At 46.8% G+C, this 5,785-nt stretch overlaps 1 pseudogene; it reads left to right on the forward strand.

The window, feature by feature from the left end:
* Positions 1-1,076: 1,076 nt before the first annotated feature.
* LOC146173905 (uncharacterized) lies at positions 1,077-1,886 on the forward strand (annotated as a pseudogene).
* The last annotated feature ends 3,899 nt before the right edge of the window (positions 1,887-5,785 follow it).

Raw genomic sequence — 5,785 nt, forward strand, 5'->3', positions numbered from 1 at the left:
TCCTCTCCTTGTTGTACGTAGGGTGCATGTTTTTAGGTAGGGGGGGCACTATTATATATTCGCGACACTCTCGTGGAATGTCTACTTTGTGGCTTGTTCCTCTATCTGACTGCAGTCCCACCCAGCCGAGGATGGTTCTGCCCGTGGTGGTTCTGCTTAATCTTTCTAGTTGCGCCATGCGCACAGCCTCCGCTAGTTCCGTCCAGTTGTTGTGCACCCCCATTTCGAGGAGGCGTTCAGTCGAGGTCGAGATGGGTAGTCCCAGAGCCCTCTTCGCGCATCGTCTGATGAGTGCGTCTATTCTCTGCCTTTCGTCTGATCTAATGTTTAGGAATGGTGTGGCGTAACATACTATCTACGCTGATGACATCACGACCTGGGTAACCAGGGGATCCTTAGGAAAAAACAACAGTGTCTGCACAGGGCAGCAGACACTGTCACCGCATACACCCAACTTCGCGGACTTGAATGTTCCCCGGAGAAATCTGAGGGGCTTGTAGTCCAGAGAAGAGGATACAATCTGCAGAACTCCATAGACATCTACATAGAGGGCAAGAAGATCCCGGACGTGTCGCAAATTAAAATCCTAGGCATGCGGATACAAAGTAACTGCCGTATAGATCAAACAATCAGGCAGCTAGCAAATACCACAACGCAGATCAAGTGAATGAGCGCAAGAATCTCAATCAGAAGACGAGGCATGTCCAAGGAAGACACATGTAGGCTGGTACAGGTCCTCGTTCTAAGTCTCATTATATATTTTGTCCCCTACCAAACTGCGTTCAAAAATAAAAAGGACAACTGGAGGCAATCCTGAGGAAAGCCTACAAATGCGCTCTTGACTACTGGTCAGCACCTCGACGGAAAAATTCTCTAAACTGAGTATAAACAACACTGTGCAAGAGCACATCGAGGCCCACCTTCTCGTGCAGAAAATAAGACTCATACAGACACAAACGGGACGGGACACGCTAAATATACTGGGCATGAGATATGCTTGCACAGAAATAAATGGCATGGGTAGGATACCGAAGAGGATAAGAGAGATCATAAAAATCAACCCGATTTCGAAAAACATGCATCTGAAAATACACAAGGCCAGAAGAGAGGCCAGATTGGAAGCACACGAAATACGCTTCGCTGGGAAAAAGCATATTGTACGTCGACGCGACCACATACAAAGAACAACAAGGAGCGGTAGCCAGCGTCGTTGATCACCAACTTAAGGAAATCAACTGCGCTTCGATCAAGAGCAACAACATTCTCGAGGCTGAGGAAGCGGCAATAACTCTCGTTATCACTCACTAGGACGATGATGCTACTACATAAATAATTACGGATTCGCAAGAAGCATGCAGAAGATATAGCAGCGGACGCATATCCCCTTTGGCCGTCCGCATGCTGAAGGCAAGAAAAATCAACTTTCGGGAGGCTTCATATTTGTGGACACCAGGTCATGAGACTATCAAAGGTAACCAACGTGCCGACGCCAATGCCCGAGCATACGCCAACGCGAGGCGCACAAAGACTGAGAACTCTACGCAGTCACTAGTTGCTATGAAGCCATCATCGAACATCAAAGAGCCTAAAGCGGGATCTACCCACCTTCCTACGCAGACCTTAATAGAGAGCAATCGATTGCCTTGAGACAGCTGAAGACTAATACATACCTCAACCTGAGTCTACTCTGTAAAATCCATCCCACAACATCCCCTTAACTCTACCATGTTACATGGGGGTGTCAAAAAACAGAGGTAGCGCCTATAAGCGCCACACCAACACCGAAGCAGTGGGAGGCTGCGCTGTCCTGTTCGACGCCTGATGGCCAGCTCAAACTGATCGACAGAGCGGGCAAGACGGCAAAGGCCACTGGGGCCCTGGAGTGAGGGCACCACCCATGCCGGGAGAAATCCCTTTGTCTAAATAAACTTTTTCGTTCAATCATTCCTGGCCCTAAGGGGCTGGGACTTATTGGCCACCGCCGTTTGCGGTGGGGGCCCCTCTGCCATCGGAGGTTTTACCTGTTGTAGGCCATCATTGAGCCTCCACCACGTCGGTGATGGAAGATAGCTGTTGCGACGTGTGTCTTTCTCTTTCTCCCTGTTCTTTGTTTACTCTGTTTACTTCTTTTTCTGCCTTGTCTGTACGAGGCAGCGGAGGTGGCTCAGCTACAGAGCCAGTGGCAGGCCCATGCATTTCCTTTCCTTCTTCCTACAGTCGCAACAACAACAATTGACATCTCAAAGTACACAGGTGCCGCTGCCTTTTGCCTGCTTAGAAACACAGCCGCCTGCAGTCGGGATCGAATTTGGGTAATCCGGCGCAGTGTTCGTGCATCTAAACCGTTGCGCCTCTTTGGCGGAGATATAAGTAAGAAGTGCAGGAGCTGTGCCCCGAAGGCATATATTTAACAGCGTGGTTAAAAGTGAACTGAATAACGCGAAAACTATGTTGTGCTGTTGAGGCCAAAATGGGGACGCAAAATGTGGGCGCAAAAAGTGAGGCTACAAGTCCAAGTTCGGTGTGACAGTTTGAATTTCCCTTACAGCGCGGTACTGGCTTCCACAGAGAAAGTACGACTGACATTAGTCTTTCCTTTCCTGTATAAAACAATTACTAAAGCATTAGTCGGCTGTGTAAAACTGATTATACTGATGGTGGTAATAATCATAGTAGAATAATAACAATAAATAATTATGAAGCTAAAGTGATAGCGGTAAATAAAAGTAAAGAGCAAAAATAGTTTGATACGAATAATATGAACTAAAATATGAAGTCAGAAATAAAAGTGAAGTACAAAATACCGCCTTACAAAGTAAAAATCAAGCAATTATAAAAACGTTCCGGCAGCGTTAGTGCTTTCTCATTCTCCCAGTCCAGTTTCTGCAGTGACCTTTTATTTTTACATATCGGCTAATCCTTCATATAATTTTGTCCATGTGACTCTATGGTTAAATATTTATAGGCTAATAGCAACAGAGATTAAAGGATTACTTATTGAGCAAGTAGCGAATAGCCCGTACCCTAACGTGGAACCGCGACTGCAGCAAGTATACGGGAGCCAAACTTTTTGTTGCCTATACTCGTCAATGAACACTACGTTTCTCCCTAATTTTTGCTTCTCCTCTATTTCTTCTCCAGACAACCTGTTGCGGACGCCGCACGTGTGAATCCTGTGCCAACTGCATCGCACAGATAAGCAAAAAAAGTGTTATCATCGTTCATTTATCGTTAAACCGACCAAAGATGGTGCGCAACGTGGTTACGTTTCTTTGGAGAACGCTGTTCGTGCAGCCAGTGTGCAGGCACTACGTCTACACAGTCTTCGAGTTGGTATCTGTGCCGCTGATAACCTATATGTGGCTTTATATTCTTAATACTGAGGTGCAAATCGGTAAGGAGATGAAAAAGGAAGCGGTGAGCCTACCGCCGCCAACATTACCCACGCACGTTGTCTACGGGCCCGACAATGAGTACAACAAGAAGCTCGTTGTCACGCTCTACAGCGTTTTGCAATCGCTGCAGCAACATCACAATCAAACAGGTTAGTCACGCCGCCCTGCCTAACCTAGCCAATCCTAGGTTCTCTGCGCTCCCTAGCGGTGTCCATCGGAAGAAGATAGTGCTAGAAACGTTGTAAAGTTTAAGTTAAACCATTGAATTTATTCTCTCATTTTCTTCGGTTATTCGTTCACCAATATCGCTGCCGTCACTGTAAGACTCGATTCCATTCGGCTAAGTATTAACAATTTAATCTGGCCTAGGTCAGGTTACGTTGTTTCACTAACTGCATATATGTTTCTGGTAAACATTTCAGCTACGCAGCGTTATTTAGCGGTGCATAGGTTGATTTGAAAGGTAATGAAATACTGATGCTCATTAAAGAAGTTTTTTCTCTGAGAAGGAATCGCATGAGAAAACATTTAGCAACTCAACAAAACCCTACTGGGCTGTGGTCAAATGTGATCTAGGTAATTTTTTGTCAGCTGCTCCTAATTTTAATGCATGCGACATGTTTAAGGCATTAGCGCATGTTGCGTATAGCTATACGCGCGTTTCTGCTACTTTAAAAAATTCCCCTTGCGGCATACGGAAATTATAGAGGTCATGGTAGCGCCTGGGACAAACAAAACTAGAAAGCGGATTCAAAGAATAAGTGCTATTCGGTTTAAGGTTAAGGTATTCGGTAAGGGCTTCGGTTTCGTTTCAAAGTAAAGACAGCTTTTGCACATAGTATAGTTTATGATTTCACATTTATATAAGAAAGGCGCCGCGCGCATGGAGGCCTTGCATGCGCAGTGCGAGACCCCCCAGTTGGAACTGCTGGCTATTAGTGACTTGGCTATTAGATAATGTTGGCTGCTAGCGAAATTTTGGGCAGATACTAAACTTTTTCTTTCCTTTAAACCAATTTGAAACGACGCTGATGCCTACTGTACTACGTCTGCTTTCGTGTGCTGTGTGGTGCGGCGTCCGAGGAAGCACCAAACGAAAGGTTCCGCGCGGACGCCTGGGTCGGAAGCCTAGCGAAGTCAGCTTCGTATAAGCGTGAATACCGGGTGACGTCATCATGAGGACATTTCCGATTATTAAACATAGACCAGATGGGACGTCATGATGAGGTCACATCCGGCAGATGACGTCTGGGCATATGACGCATAATGTGATGTCACAGTCATGTAATATTCGTGATAAAGTAATGACTAATGACTAATTAATACTAGGTAATCATTACTTACTACTAGTTAGTGACTAGTTAGTCGTTATTCGTAACTATTACTTGTACTAGTTAAGGTGTGACATCACGGATGATGTCATCAGCTCCTTCGCTCGACGTGATCCCTTGCTGCTTAAGGTCACAGCACAGCTCCGCTGATGGCTCGAAAGCCTGGCGTAATGTTGCTCTCGCTACAAAATGTGACAGATATCGATGCCCTAGAAGTTTTTATCACGCAGGTAGGAGGTGGGGGCACAGATTGTCTGCCTCAAAACTGAATCCGCCACGGGATACCTAACAGAGCACATTCAAAGTGTTTGGGACAGAGGGCAGCTTCCAGACCAGTGGAAGGCTGCAAATAATATACTTATACCAAAGCCGGCCAAACTGCCGTATCGGGAATGGGAGGCCCAGCATACTTCGAGTGGACACAACGGAATCGTGGACGCCAAAGTTCATTAGGTCATGTGGTGGTAATAGCTTTCATTGCCACAAAATGCAGGGAATTATTTAGGGCTGGGGCGATTCCAGGGTGGCCTCCAGTCGGGGACGACCTCTTGAGCTCGCGTGACGAGGGCCAGTTTCGTACTTGTTCTTGGACTGGCTAACAGCTTGTTCCACTCCTCCGCTGAGAGAGCTGGAAAGAGTGTCTTCCAATTGCTGGCTCATTCCCATAGTATGTGATCTTGGGTGGCCTGCGTCCCTTCACCGCAGTGCCGGCATGCAGGGTTGTATTCTCCGTTCGTAATTAAAGGTAATCGGTAGGAGCTAAGAATGGCCTTTGTTTGTAGGCGTCCTAGTGGCGTAGCTTTCGCCCGGTCCAGATCGGGGCAGGGGGGTTTTCGTGCATATAAAAGCTTATCTCAGCGTATGTGCGCGGCACCTCGACAGGCACGTCCCTTCCCGATAGATCTCCGCTCTCCCGGTTGGTTAAGGCTCGGCCTAGACGGTCGACCCCTTCGTTTCCGGAGTTACCCGCGTGAGCCAGAATTCATACGAGAGTGATGTTGTGATTGAGAGATCGGTTGCGCAGAATTCGCGTCTCGAGTGCACTTACAGAATTTTTGT

This window comes from Amblyomma maculatum, chromosome 11 (genome assembly GCF_055883805.1).
Source record: "Amblyomma maculatum isolate TAMU_Amacu chromosome 11, ASM5588380v1, whole genome shotgun sequence".
NCBI classification, from domain to species: Eukaryota; Metazoa; Arthropoda; class Arachnida; order Ixodida; family Ixodidae; genus Amblyomma; species Amblyomma maculatum.